This window comes from Sinocyclocheilus anshuiensis, unplaced genomic scaffold (genome assembly GCF_001515605.1).
Source record: "Sinocyclocheilus anshuiensis isolate Anshui unplaced genomic scaffold, SAMN03320099.WGS_v1.1 scaffold159, whole genome shotgun sequence".
Taxonomy (NCBI): domain Eukaryota; kingdom Metazoa; phylum Chordata; class Actinopteri; order Cypriniformes; family Cyprinidae; genus Sinocyclocheilus; species Sinocyclocheilus anshuiensis.
The window spans coordinates 467,951-484,431 of record NW_015549567.1 but is presented as its reverse complement, the minus strand read 5'-3'; positions in this window follow the sequence as shown (position 1 = coordinate 484,431).

Sequence of the window (16,481 nt, the reverse complement as noted above, 5' to 3'; positions counted from 1 at the left end):
TGTTCACAGAGTGCTGTATCAAAGCATATTAAATGCAAAGTTGACTGGAAGGAAGAGAATACTGTCAAACAAAGCCGATTCAAACACTTGGGAGAGTGGACTGAAGCTGGAGTCAGTGCATCAAGAGTCACCACGCTCAGACGTCTGCAGAAAAAGGGCTACCAAGCCACTTCTGAAACAGAAACAACATCAGTATACATGCCAAAATGAATCTCAGACGTGAACATATTTGCTTTGCGTAATCTTTTAATGTACAAATTAATTTCTTTTTAGAAATAATTTGTACATGAATGAAGCAAAGCAAATATGTTCATGTCTGAAATTCATTTTAGCATTTATATAGAATAACTAAACTATAGCTGAACTTTAGTGAGGGGACATTGTTCCTCTTTGCATCATGAAAAAAACCCTTTTATTAAAATTTTGAATGCATTACAGCCTAGAATGCATGCAGAAAGTGCTCCCTTTATAATTTCAAATGCACTGAGCCTGTCATTCATCTCAGTTCATCGGTTCAGCGGATGTGTCAGTGATTGGCTACACTACAAATGTTGTAAATAGAAACATCTGATGCTTTCCAGAGCACAAATGCAAATATGCACAGATTTTTTGGTGAGTGTTTAACACCCTAAACTGGGTGTGACACAATAAACTGCTTTCCGTATGGATTTAAAATGGAATGATGGAACAGTTGGCAGTCCTACTTTGCATGTTTTAAACACTTAGATTATGTTCTTACTTTGGCCATGCATTAAATGCACGTCCTTGAAAGAGCACAGTTTGCTGACGTATTTACTTCAACTTCTCAGGTAATGTCTGTGGTGATGACAACGACAGTGGTTACATATATAAATACATTTGAATTGTTTGGCCTGACCTGAACCCCATATGGAATCTATGGGATATTTTCAAGAGAAAGATGAGAAACAGTCGATCCAACAATACAGAACGAGCTGAATGCTCAATAGTGCCTCAGCAGTCCACAGGCTGATCGCTTCCATGCCACTCCTCATTGATGCTGTCATTTGTGCTAAAGGAGCCCCGACCAAGTATTGAATGAGTGCATAAATGAACATACTTTAAAGAACATGTCACTCATCTCAGTTCATCGGTTCAATGGGCATGTCTGTAATTAGCTACACTGCTCAAAGCTGCAAACATTGTAAATAGAAACTTTAGCTCCCTAAACTGGGCGTGACATAAACTGCTTTCTGTATGGATTTAATATGTAATGTTGCTTAAATACGGGGACAGTTGGCAATCCTACTTTGCATGTTTTAAACACTTAGATTATGTTCTTACTTTGGCCATGCATTAAATGCACGTCCTTGAAAGAGCACAGTTTGCTGACGTATTTACTTCAACTTCTCAGGTAATGTCTGTGGTGATGACAACGACAGTGGTTACATATATAAATACATTTGAATTGTTTGATCATAATATTGCTAGGAACAACTCAGTTGCACCCCTACTAAATTCTGCGTCCTTGAATTGAAGGCATTTTTTATGAATAAATTTGGAAAAAACAAAAGTTTCCAAAGTCTAATGTAGTCTGGGATAGATTGCATTATCTGCCTCAGGCAACAGCAGCACGGAGCACAAGTTAAATGAACATTTCTTCACTTTAATACAAGTTATAACATGAATGTACATCAGAGGATATGTTGAAAAATAAAGTACAGCTTACAATCATGCATCATTTCTGTGCTTATTAGCTGTTTCAAACAGTGAAATCATCAGTATAACAGCCTGTGAAGAATGTGTCAGTTATGTGACATTTACCTCTGGAAGATAAAAGCGTCTCTATAGAGAATCATATCACCAAAATTATAAATACATTAGCCTATACATTTGTGTAGAATATAAACAAGTTATTATAACAACCGTTTAAATTCAAAAATTCTAAATATATTTGCTTCATAAAACTTGTTTCTGGGTCAAAGCAGCTAAAAATGATGAAGCACATCATAATCACAAAATTAGTAAGCTTATTATAAAAAAATAAAAGATCACAATGTTGCCTAATAAGCCGAATTTTCTTTTAATGTAATAGGCCTAGCTTATTTTACATAAAACTATTATTACGTTTTGTGCTCAAATTTATTATATTGAAAGATAATTATTTTGTTGTAAACATTTAATTATGTGCTGGTATTACTAATCTAGAATATATGAAAGTTTAACTTTTTGAAATAAGTTACAAAAAAGAACCTTTTCACAATATTCTAATTTTTTGAGATGCACCTGTGTATGTGTATATATACTGTATATATATATATTACATTATGTGAAAAATTGTTATTACATTGAAAAATTATTATTACATTATGAGCTCAAGATTTTATTACGTTTTGAGAAAATTATTACATTATGAACATTTTATTACAATTATAATGTAATACTTATTACATTATGTGCAGTTCTTACATTATGAGTTGCTACATGGCTGTTTACAAGCGAAAACAGTCCACAACAGTTCTAAACAAATATGTCTTGAGATTTGATGTGAGAGGACAACAGGGGATGGATTATTATGGCCAGAAGTGACGATTAAACATTAAAACACCTTAAAGATGGATTAGTTTCTTGCAGCTTTTTATTCATAAGACTGGTGGACTGGAGTCATGTAAATTGCTTGTGGATTATTGTGATATTTTTATCAGCTGTTTGGACTCTCATTCACTGCAGAGAGGACCTATTGGTGAGAAAGTGATATTTCAAGTGATTTTTTTTTTCCAGACCTCTTTCAATGAAGAAACAAACTCATCCACATCTTGGATGGCCTGAGTAAATTGTCAGTAAATGCTGATTTTTGGGTCAACTATTCCTTTGCGTTCTCTTTTTCTCCTTGGTGGAATTCTGTTATTTTCAAATTGTATGTTTTTTTTTTTATTAATTAATTTTTATTACCACATGCATTTCCCCCTTTCCCTTTAAATTTTCTAAGGCAGTAAACACAAATGGTTTATTTGTATTGTAATTTAAGGAATACTTCAAACCATTTGTCCTATGTAGGGCCACAGGCAGTCTATCCCAACCGAAGGCAGGTAATTAAGAGTGATAATTTTGTCATATTGATTCACAAGGTAGTTGCTGCTGATTGCTGTCTGTCTTTTGAAAAATGCACTCTCATGTAGACCCAGTGAACTCAGACTCCTTATTCACACATGTGTAGACAGGCAATCAAAACACATGTTCACTCCATGTTCTCTTGATAATCACTCTCAGGGAAGACTCTTGTACTCTTTAAGAGATCACATTAGCCTTACGTACAGTTAGATTGATTTTCAAGGCTTTTAGTGTTGGAATGAGACAAGCACCATGACAGGCACCAGTTTTCTAGCATTGGGACATGTCTTGTGTGTTTCACCTCTGCCAGAAGGTCTAATTGATTCCCGTTTTGTTTTACTGAATCAGGTACAGAGTCGAAGTCTCCAGGCCTACACCAATATAATCTAGCTGAGATTTTCACTAACTCATTAGATAAATTACCTTTAGTCTATATACAGTTCTGCATGTGATATAAAGTATTTTACTGCTTGTGTAATTTAACATTGCTAATTTGTCATAAAATACTTCTGTATAATATCTGTATAAATATTGAAACGGTTGCATTTAAAAGCAAAGGATTTCATTACATTTGGCTCATCCTGATCAAAAGCCCATTTGACTCAATTTTTCAAGAGTAATTATATTGGTTTTTGAATTGTATTGGGCTTTTACAATGTCTTTGTACCACTGAAGTAAAGGTGAATGTGGCCTGTGGGACTTTGGCGAGTCGTACATTAAAATCAAAAGGTGATTTTTTAAATCTCTCTCAAATGGAAATCTGGTGATCACAGGGCTTTTTATTGAGGTTAACATGGCACTTCTAATGCCCTTCATGCCTTTACATCTGCACTTTCGAGAATTTCATTATTTAATTTCCAGGGTGGCATATGAAAAGGTAAAGTGTGGGACTGAGAGACATAGAGATAGTGATGTGTTATATGGGCTGTCTTGAGGGAAGTATCTCATCATCTGCTGTGTTATCTGCATTAGTTTATCTGCACAGTTATACAGTGTGTTTTTACTCCATTTCCATGCACCACTGCATGTCTGATTTCATGCTTAACCAGAATTACCCAGCAGCTTCTGATGACTCTAAACCAATGGAGTGAGCTGTCGCTACATCTACAACAATCCATCCATCTTTTTGTTGTCATTTGGTGAAAAACTATTTGAAAATGATGGTGTTCAATTCAAGTGTTTTGACTAAGACTTCAAGCTTACCTTTACTCTGTGCTCAGATATGATGTCTGTCAGTTTGAGGATTGTTAGATGTTAGAGTCACATGACGGTTGCTCCAAATACGGCTCCAGATGGCTCCCTTTATAAAGAGCAAAGGAACAATGACAGTGTTTGCTTAGGAATGGCAGATCATACAGTGCAAACAGGTCTGTATGAGCACAGCATGCTCTGTTACATGAACCTTCCCCCTCTCCTATAAGATCTCAGCTGCCTCAGACCAACTTATGGCAAAGCAATGCATTAGGTGTCTTTATTTATGTGCAACATTGGAACAGATAGGCAGCCCGTCACGTCTCATTAAGCAGGAGAAATACTCTGTCTCCGCTTGCGGGTGACTAATATGCCTCAGTGTACTAAGGCTCTCAATTTGTAGCTAATAGCTGTTGCTAATACAAAATTGCAGAAGACCTAATGATGTACTATATCGGTTGATCATCGTTTACAAGGCAGAATGAATTCATGCCACAACTTATTCTTTGAATTGGTATCGTTTGGCACCCTTTATTCGTTTAAGTGCTAAGTGACAGGCAGTTTAGTAGCTTTCAGTTCATTCATTTATAAATGTTATGTTACTGACAGTAGCAACAGTATCTATTGTCAAAATAGGCATTTCCTGTAACAAGTATCAATTTTCCAACATCACTATTTTTTGCAGAGGTAATAACACGCACTCTGTCGTGCATATGAACTGTCATATGAATCAATTTGTTTAGTTTAAAAACCATCAGTGAATTGTTTTTTGAACTGAATGAACTGATATGAGTTCATAGCACATCAAAGTCCAGTTTGATAGAATTAATTTGTTAAAATGATTCATGTCAAAAAATAATTCATATGCAACTGTTTGTCACTATGATTTCAACTAAACTGAAGTAGTTTAGTTTTAGTGTTTAGTATTTACCAAATTTACCAGTTGAAGTTTAAAGCTGTTACTGTGATTGAGATTGTCATTGTTTTTAAGCCAAGTGTTTTTTGGACGGTTGGATTTTTTTAATTTAGTTTTTGAAAAAAGTAATCAGTAATATTGTGAAATATTATACATTTTTAAATAACTTTTTTCTATTTTAATATATCTTAGAATGTAATTTATTTTCAGTAGGAACTTTAGTCTTCTGTGTCACATGATCCTTCAGAAATCATTCTAATATGTTGATTTAAAAGAAAAATCTTATTATTATCAATGTTAAAAACACTGCTTAATATTTTTATGGAAAACCTGATAAAAAAATTTCAAGATTGTTTGATGAATAGAAAGTTAAAAAAAAATGACATTTATTTTTTGTAACCGTAAAATTCTTCACTTTTGATCAGTTGAATGCAGCCTAATAAAAGTACAATTAATCAATCAGTCAATAAATAATATGGCATCTTTTGACATTCTTATATTTAAAAAATATATTGCCTCCTTGAATAACATTTAGAGGGGTAGTTTTTAAGTATCATTAAGCTACATCATAAAGCTTCAATTGTATCAGCTTCCCCAACTATAGTGACAAGGAAACTTGTGTGCTATTTGTGGAGCTAAGCTAATGACTTTGGATGAAGGTATTCAATACCTGCAACAAAACTCCCCAGCACCAGCCCTGAGTCATAAGAGGGGTCGTCCGTCTGCTCTCTCTGCATGCATCACCCTGACAGTCGGAGCCGAGCTTGCATTTGCGGTCCCATTATTGGTAATTCACAGGCATATTTCATAGGGCATGGAGGAGGATGGATAGCTCATATTAAGGGCTGTGGACGGGAGGTGCGTATGTGTGTGTCTGTGCGTCAGACTTTAGGGGGCTCTTTCCTCATTTGCTTTGGAGGGCACCTGCCTCAAGAGAGAAGTGCTTCTCAATGAGTGCTGAAAAGTAATGCTCACAAGGGCTTACATTGATTAGCTGTTCACGCAAAATATCTCCAGACTCATTAACGGCCCTCTCTTCATATAAGTGGTGCCATTTGCATGGCAGAATCCACACTGACATGGCACTGCCCCTGTATTTGAGTAGGGTGGCTGGCAGACTCAGGTCTCAGATTTTAAAAGCTTGTGAGCATTTTTCAAAGGGTGCTGTCAGATCATTATGTCATACTCTAAAGATAAATTGAGAATTTGGTGGTACTAAGCGAAACAGTTTGACAGAATGAGAGAATGATCTTAACGCTGGGTTTGGCTTTGTTAGGTTAAACCATTAGTTTAATGTCCACTTGTTCATGAAACAAGCTCCAGAGTCCTTTTTGTTCAATGATCTTGTGAAGTGCACAATGAGAATCAGATATTTGTGATACCTTCCTCCTAACTCTGATGCCCTGTGGTGTAAAAAAAAATATTTTCATTGCTTTTATTTTAAAATTTAAAATACGAATTTCACACATTTTGTATGTTTATTTATTTGTTTATTATTTTCATTGATTTATTCATTATTTTGATCCTGATGATCATGTTCTCCATTATGATTTGAGAATGATCCAAAAAGCATCTGTGCTTCATAGGAAAAAGACGTCTGACTATATTTTTTTGTAATCAAAATGTCCTAATGCAATCTTTAGGTAACCCAAACTCATTGGAAAAACATGATATTTCTGCAAAATATTACATTGCTTCTTGCACATTTTTTGACAATTTCAAAGTAAAATGTCCAGTAAGTGGCACATGTTTTTGTGCATGAAAAAACGTTTTTTTTTGTTTTGTTTTTTGTTTGTTTATTTCTGAAATAGATGAACGTCAATCTGGCAATGCTTTATTACTTTGATTGTTGTACATATCACAGCAGTTCAGAAATGAAATGTCCGGTTAGTGAGGCTAAATCTTAATGCCCTATTGTGTTCGGAATAATATACCAAACCCTACCCTAAACCTAACTGACAGAGTTAACCAAATCAAACATAACATAAAGAATCAGGTCTCTAGACTGCGACCAGGGCTGGACAATAATTCAATATCAATATGTATTGCGATATAATTTTTTTCAATAATGGTGATATGATTTTTAAACACATTTCCGATATTTCGGTATACATTACCAGTGTTTCCCATAGCTACATTGATTTATTTGTGGCATTTGACTTCATTGAATAAACATGAGCACTGCACGTTTCAAAATCAAAACACGTCGCGGGTGATTTATATGAATGTATCTCTGAAGGGAACCGACTGTCTTCAGAAAAGTTTCGATGGCATTTTCATTTTATCTGATAAAGAAGCATTCTCCTGCTGGCAGACAATCAGTTTGCATTTTCAATAAGCCCGTCTCCAGCAACATGTTTTTGTCGTTGTTCTTTTTATTTATTTATTTTTTTCTGCAGCAACTCAAGAGCACTTTTCATACTCTTTATACTGGCCAAAGCACATTTGTTTCAATCTATAAGAATAATCAGCCTACACTACCAGTCAAAAGTTTTTGAACAGTAAGATTTTTTATTTTTTTTTTGTCTTCTGCTCATCAAGCCTGCATTTATTTGATCCAAAGTACAGCAAAAACAGTAACATTTTGAAATATTTTTACTATTTAAAATAACTGCTTTCTATTTGAATATATTTTAATATGTAATTTATTCATGCGATCAAAGCTGAATTTTCAGCATTATTACTCCAGTCTTCAGTGTCACATGATCCAGAAATCATTCTAATATGCTGATTTGCTGATTATCAATATTTAAAACAGTTGAGTATATTTTTTTCAGGATTCTTTGATGAATAGAAAGATCCAAAGATCAGCATTTATCTGAAATAAAAAGCTTTTGTAACATTATACACTATTCCATTCAAAAGCTTAGTTTGGAGTCAGTATGATTTCTTTTTCTTTTTTTCTTTTTGGAAAGACATTATAGAAATGAATACTTTTATTAGGCAAGGATGCTTTAAATTGATCAAAAGTGATGATAAAGACATTTATAATGTTACAAAAGATTTATATTTCAGATAAATGCTGTTCTTCTGAACTTTCCATTCATCAAAGAAACCTGAAAAAATTCTACTCAGCTGTTTTCGACATAATAATAATAATAAATGTTTTTTTTTGAGCAGCAAATCAGAATATTGGCATTTATAATGTTACAAAAGATTTCTATTTCAGATAAATAGTGTTCATATCGATATCAGAATTATATCGTATCGACTGAAATTAAGAAATATATTGTGATATAAATTTTGGCCATATAGTCCAGCCCTACGCAAACGCAACAATTTTTTAAGAATGTGCAATATAAAACTGCATGTGGTGTATGCTACTGTATGCCTCGTCTTATTTGTTTTTGTTAATAAATGTTATATAAGCTAGTTTGTCATTAGCTGGTTTATTGTTGTTATGGTTTTCATTAAGAATAATGATTCCATCTTTCAAGCATTTGTTTTAGTCTTAAAAAGTTAATGGTGTATAGTAGATGTAAGCACAACAGAAAATGATCTTTTCTTGTAAAATGTGACATCAAGGTCACGAATTTGAAAGTGAAAGTGTCTGAAGCCCGACTTATAACATAGCAAAAGAGGAACTCCCGTTAGCATATAACTATAAACTATTATAACAGAAAAACTATTCATTAGCGTGTATTGATTAATCCCATGTTGTAGCAAAAACCAACAACAACACAAATCATGTGCTGGTGTAACGAATTGAGAGAGTTAGTCGCACCAGCGTGACCAGTGGGAAGAATAAGTCTAGAACCCTGGAAATGTATTTGCTGAAGCAACCATGCAATGTTTCAAGAGACTCGTGCTCAAGCTCTGAATCACAAGTGCAGTGCTGTACCAGGTGAGCTACCGAGCAAGTTTACCTGGTCAGAAAAGCCATATATATGGAGCTGGTGATGCAAACGTCAAAATGTATTAGTTTAGAAATAGTGTATGATATGTCATTATGGTAATATTGTTTTGATAATCTGCCCTATAAACTGTCTGAAAAGAAATAAAAGTATGGTTGAGCTTCTGTTTATGTTTGCTGATCAATGTAAATAATGTAAATAATATGCAAATAAAAGTCTAAATTAAATCTGTTCATCATATAAAGCGATCAGGTCTCTTCAGAAAATTTGGACTTAACCACACAAATCATCAGCATCAAAGTGGTACAGTAGTTAAGTGAAGGGACAGAAATCTTTCAGATTTCATTATAAATACCTTAATTTGTCTTCCAAAGATGAACGAAAGTCTTATGAGTTTGGAACGAGTAAATGATGACAGAATTTTCATTTTTGGGTGAACTATCTCTTTAGGTTTAGATTTTGATTAGATCTGATTCAAATTCCATCCACCAAAAACTCCAGCACTATCAGCACCAGATTTTCAAATGCTCACGACCGACGTCATCAACTTGGCTTGCCTTCACCTCTCAATGATTGACTGTTGTTTGGCACTCTTGCCTCTCATTTGCATGAAGTTCAGCTATTTTTTTGCTCTGCACCACTCTCAATCCCTCAATCCCCCAAGCCTGACCCTTATATCCCATAGAGAATGGATTGGAAGCACCCACTCATGTTCCAATCAGTCAACACATATGGGTTCACACATCCTGCATCAGTAAATAGCCTCACAAAATTATCACACAAGCTTTTGTGCATTCTGTAAATCTTGATAATTTCAGTGCTATCCCAGCTAAGCATGTGACACTACTACGACTAAACTAAGAGTATTATTGATGAACACTAGTTCATTATTAAAAGTAAGACTGAATCGGAGAGCAGTATTCATGAGGAAGCTGTCTGCACTCAAGAGGGGTAAGTGATATGTGTAAGTGTGTGTGTGATGGTATTATGAGGGGTATTTTATGGGCCCTGGGGACAGAAGGCATAATCCACAGCACAAAGAAAGAGATGCTCACTAAACACTTAACATGAATGATTAATCAAACAAACAGATGAAAGGTTCTCACAAGAGTTCTCAGGGCTTGATTAGTCTTCAGTGACCTCAGTAGTCACACTGGATTTGGAAAGGTCCTTTCAGTGGCTTGAAAATGAGTGTAATGACTCCCTCGGTAATGCATAATTGGGAGTTTGAGTTCTGATGAGTCACTGTTTAGAAAAAAAAAAAACTATCCCTAGATTCATTGTGCATCAGTGACGATATGTAATGTGGTGTTTGGGTTTTGGTTCATGTTTTCATGTCTTTTATTTTGTAATTGTTTCACCCTGTTTGTGTCATGCTTCCCTTGCCCTCATGTATTCATGCCATTGGTTCTCTTGTTCATTGTGTCATGTTACTGTCTGTCCTGCCACGGCCATGGAGGCCGTTCATGAACTCACTGTCTGTCCTTTCACGGCCAAGGAGGCCATTCAAGAACTCTCTGCTTGTTCGGTCACAGGCAAGTGGTCTGTCCATGTCTCTGCACCGCCATGGCTCCCTGTTCTGCCTGCACCGCCATGGCTCCCTGTTCTGCCTGCTCCGCCATGGCTCCCTGATCTGTCTGCACTGCCATGGCTCCCTGATCTGCCTGCACCGCCATGGCTCCCAGATCTGCCTGCTCCGCCATGGCCCCCCGCTCTGCCTGCTCCACCATTGCTCCCCAGTCTGCCTGCTCCGCCATGGCTCCCTGCTCTGCCTGTTCCGCTTCATGGGCCTGGCCCTCCGTCCCTCCCCAGTTCCGCCTCCACTCCACCACCCTCCTGTGTTTGGATCACTGTAAATAAACTGCACTTGGGTTCTTCACTACGCTCGCCTTCAGTGGATGATTCGTTACACGATAGGATTTGTTTTGAGAGAAAATGCTGAATTATACTTTTAAATGTAAGTATTAGGTTTCAACTTAATCGAAAATCGAACATTACAAAAAAAAAGCACTTTAAAGTGGTTTATATGTTTACCGTTATCGTATTACGATACGATTTTATAGATAGTTTATACCTTTTATTATGTACAAAAATAGACCAAGGTGAACATATTTAGACAGGTTGTGAATCCTGTTTTGTTTTCAGCATTGAATATAATTTTTAATAAAAGTCCAGTTAACAATGCTTGGTCTGACCTTCGTGGCCTTCGAAAGCGTGACTTTTGAAGTCCATGTCCTTCAAAGGATGCAGCCTCTGAATTGGGACACAGCTAGTGACAACGAGTTCCAATCAATTCCTTTTTTTTTTTTTGAATGATTCTGCAGCGCACATTTATAGTAAACAGAATGTTATATCGTCCATATAGTGTAGTGCAATATAGTTATTGCTATAGTTAACCTTTTTTTTGTGTGAATAGGCATTAAATTGTTTGGGATAAAAGCATCTGCCAAATGTTCATGTTAATCTTAGAAGGATAGTTTAATTCAAAATGAAAATGTGTCATCATTTACATAACATCATTCCAAGTCTGTATATGTTCCAGTGGAACACAAAAGGAAATCAGTGGGCTCTAGTGTTGTTTTTGATTTATTTAAATTTAAGCTAAGTTGAGGACATCATGTCAAAGAACATTTGGGTAAAGGCACTGGTGTTGTCTGTGCACTTTTTAGATGACTCCAAAGGCACTCTATGCTGTCTGTGTCTGGTACTCAGAGAGATGTACCCTCAGGACTCTCAGAAAGAGCTGTGCGCACAAGTGTGTGTGTGTGTGTGAGAAAGATAGGTAAAATTGACAGATGACAGACACATGGATGCACAGTTTCATGCATGGTTTTTAGTTCACCTCAAGGCTCTTAGCACAGCCATCATTTAAAGTGATTGCAGTGAAAATCACAGAGATGTAGGTCAAAAGAGGACAAATAAATAGTAAAAGGGAGCACCTTGAAATCCATTTAGAGCCTCTGTGAACCTGTTTTTTCTTACAATTTAGGACACAGTAAACACATTAATTTTAATGAATGCATTTTAAAGGTGAAGTGTGTAATTTCTGTGCCATCAAACTGTACTAAATGTTACAAACAGGTAGTCCCACCCTAAACTCACACCATTGGTTGAATGGCTAGAATTTAACACATGAAGGCCACTAAAACAAATAGCAATTTACTGCAAGCATCACAGGGTCACAGCATTTACAATATTAAGGTAACTTACACTACAAAATGCTTCACAATAGTCTCTCACAAATTTGGAGAATAAAACTTTACATTTAAGCTAAGCTGATTCTGTTCATTAGTATTTTATCTGATTCCTGTTTAAGTACCCTTCATCCAGAACCCTGCGTGCATGCTGTGTTGATGTGTCTCATGAATGCTGCATAAGTCATATTTTATCAATGATTTATCTTTGCCCACAGCAACAGGCAACTTAATCTGCAGAATGAAAAGCAGCTATTTAATTTGCAATTCAGGTGACGTCTAAAGTTCCATTGCATTTTCGGAAGGGTTATCAGCAGTTTAGCGACCTCAAGGTATTGCCATTGGATGCTTTGATGTGTCTATAAATGGCTGTGTAGATAAGGGGAGTCGTGGAGCCCAGACTGTTCCGCAGTCTTCGGACCATTACCTTTCTAGTAATGTTATGACTCTAAGGAGTACATGTGTTTGAATGCATGAAAATGAGTAGTTCCCGCGGTTTGTTTCCTATCATATATGTATTGCACAAAATATTATGCTGAGTTTTCAGCAGCCATTATTCCAGTCTTCAGTGTCACATTCTATGCTCGTTTGGTGCTCAAGTAACATTTCTTATTAATATCAATGTTGAAAACAGTTGTGCTGCTTAATATTTTTCTGGTAACCTATTTATTTATTTAATGTTAAACAAGTAAATTTTTGGTAAAGGTCTTTACTGCTTCTTTTGATCAATTTAATGCATTCTTCCTGAATAAAAGTAGCCTATCAATCAATTACTTCAATAAAATAAAAATCTTCCTCCAATCTTCCTGAGTGGTATCGTAACTGTTACTTTAATATATTTTAACATGTAAATGAACGTATATATTTCTGGTATTTCATTTTTTCTAAACTTTATCTCCCTTTGTACCTTTTCTTCATTTTGTTTATCTTGCTTACTGCACCTTAATTTGTTATTTCTTTCTTATTACTGCATCTGATACCATTTGGTCTGTGTTGTCTTGCAGCAACCTCTCCTATAGTCTCTTCTCAGTACATCAGTTCATGCTACATCTATTGTAGCACCAAAGCCCTCCTCTCCTCCACCTCTTTCTCCCTATATCACTCATTTTTTAAATTTATTGCCTTACATCCTGAGGACATGGCATCTTTTTGTGTCATGTCCTTGCATGTGGAGGAGGGAGGGTCTGGCCAAGAGCCTTGCTGGTCCACATAATTTCATCCATGATTCATATTTAATGCTATAAATTACGGCTGCCCCTCTCCCTATTTTCCTCCCTCAGTCCTCCATATCTGACAGTGACATATAACAGTACTGATGGGCAGAAGTTACTGGGCATGCTCAGAAGGCTTTTGAGAACAGCTCTGAAAAGGTGGATGGTTTAAAGGGGTCAAATCATACTTAAGCTATTATAAACCATGATTTAAGATATTTCTTTTTTTTCTGATATCCATAAAGGATTTTTCTTTTAAACTGTAATAATTTTAGAGTTTTTAAATTTTAGGTATGTTTAGGTTTTTAGTGGATGATATTAAGGAATAAAATGTCATCATTTACTCACACTCATGTCATTCCAAACTTGTATGTATCTTAGTAGAACTAAGAAATAAATTAAAGAATGTTGGTAACCATGCAAACCGAACCAAAGTTTTGGTGGCCATTGACTTCAGTTGTGTGAACAAACAACATTTCTCAAAATATCTTCATGAGGGTGAGCAAACAATGACAGAATGTTCACTATGAACTATGTACTGTATTTAAAGGAATAGTTCACCCAAAAATGAAAATTCAGTCATTAATTACTCACCATCATGTCGATCCAAACCGATAAGACCTTCATCTTTGGAACGTTGAATTTTTAAATAAAGTTGCTATTTTTGTTTTCTCTGTGCACAAAATATTCCTGTAGCTTCATAAAATTAAAGTTGAACCACTGATGTCACATGGACTGTTTTTACTATGTCCTTACTGCATTTCTGTGCCTTGACCATGGTAATTTCCTTGCTATCTATGGAGGGTCAGAAAGCTCTTGGATTTCATCAAAAATGTATTCATTTGTGTTCCAAAGATGAACAAAGGTCTCATGAGTTTGGATCGACATGAGGGTGAGTAATTAATGACAGAATTTCCTTTTTTTGGTGAACTATCCCTTTAAATACTCAAATGTCATACAAGTATTGTATATATATAAGTATTGAGTATTGTAGAATAAAAATATAGAGAGTTTATTCTTGCAAGAAGGTCAGGCAATCATACATCTGCAGTGTGTGTAACAGAGAGGAACACTTTGACTCAGAATTTATATGCTAATCAAACCAGGATGTTTCCATCTCATCCAATCATAATTCATACTCAGCATAATGTCTCCTTTTTGGGTATCTGTCTATTTCCCCTTCTAAGTATTTAATGCAAATCATCTTCTGAGAAGCTAAGAATGTGTCTCACACTTGTCTTGCATCTTTTTTTTCAGCTCAAGCATTACATTCTTTATTTGGTCTAACACACTTAATGCTTTAAGATAAGAACTAAAGAGCAAATGAAAGAAACATACAGAAACCAACATTTCTATTACACATGTGATTCATAGGGTTTATAATGAATTTTGGATGTGAATTTACTATTTTGGATAACAGGAAATGAAGGCTGACCAGTGCAAGTCAAGGGAACAAGACAAGGCCTTAATTAACTTGGCTCCATCATCACAGTGATTTTCAAATAAGATTGAAGAAGAGGAAGTCACTTTGGTGCTCACTTCATGTGGCTCTTTGAAGGCGTTTGCATTTTTTAACGTTTTTGAAAAGTAATCTTAAGGAGGCCCAGAACTCATTTAGAGTTTTTAGATAGCTCCTGTATAAAATATTAGACCCTGAAGACAGCACCAAGAGCTTCTCAGGAAATTATTATTTCAGCATGAGAGCGAGGTGGAAGTGGCAGATGTGTGTATCACACCAACACACACACACACACACACACACACACACGATGATACTCCCGTCCAGTTGCCATTAAGATGATTACATTTATCTTTTTGCTTTTAGCTTCTGTCCTGACATGTTCTCTCCCCTCAGCCTGGGAGAATCTCCTGCAGCTGTTGCTTTGATATTAGCTTTATGAATTTGCGTGAACCGCATATACCTCAGTAATCTGCCCGAATGCGCTGCTGGCACTGTGTTATCTCCCTCTCTCTCTCTCCCTCGCTCCCTCTATCCTTTCTTCTCTCTCTTTCTCATCTCCCTTCATCTCCAAACATGAATCTTTCCATCAAAGTCTTGAATGTGCTCTTTTTGGTCTCTCCCTGTGTTCATTAATGAAATGAACGCGGGGTGACAAGCCACTGATGGCACAATGTCCCTCTCCATCCCCACTCCCACTGTTTTCATTTGATTGAATGTCCTATGTTCTTCTGAATGTCACACATAGACCAGATTGCACTTTTACCTCAGGTAAATCGCAAAAAAAATCTCGTCTCATAGCTTGAGGTTGTGCTCTTGGCCTGATATTTTCCTCTTTTCTGGTATTAGCCTGGAAAACCACAATGCATCATTGATTGTGAAATCCCTCTTCAGCATGGCTTTATGAGGGACTCATTCCTCTGAGCTGTTAGATTAGTAGGTTAATTTTGATTCAGACAACAAGAAGAGCCTGTTTTCTCCTTTGTGCGACATTGTGCATTCGTATGCAGTTTGTGAATCTGTTCCCATTACAAAGGAAAAATCATCCTTAATTTACATAATTGATTTATAATTTCAGCTATTTACTGTTTTCCATCAGTTGGCAGTTGAATAATACAATAGAAACACCATACAACAAATACAAGATAATTTTTATTAACTATACAGCTATTGGCAATTAGGGTTAGAAATATGGGCAGACCTTTTATATATATATGCTGATGAATTTGGCATGCAGTAATAATTAGATATTAGTTTTCTTGTTCAATATTTTTTTATTAAACTTTACAAATGAGTCTTTTTTTCTTATTTTAGAATTTTAATACACTGTAGCTCTGAACTGGCCCCATGTTGGCATAAGGACCCTGACCGTCCAGGTCTCTGCCTGTGTTCGTTAAGAAATGAATGCGGGGTGACAAGCCACTGATGGGACGATGTCCCTCTCCATCCCCACTCCCACTGTTTTCATTTTAAATATTTTTAGTAGTACACTAAACAGCCCTGGTTTGTTCTGTTACAAATCTAACACATGACGCACAATTCGAGCAGTTTCTGACCTATTAAGCTTTAAAGTAAACACATCCAGGT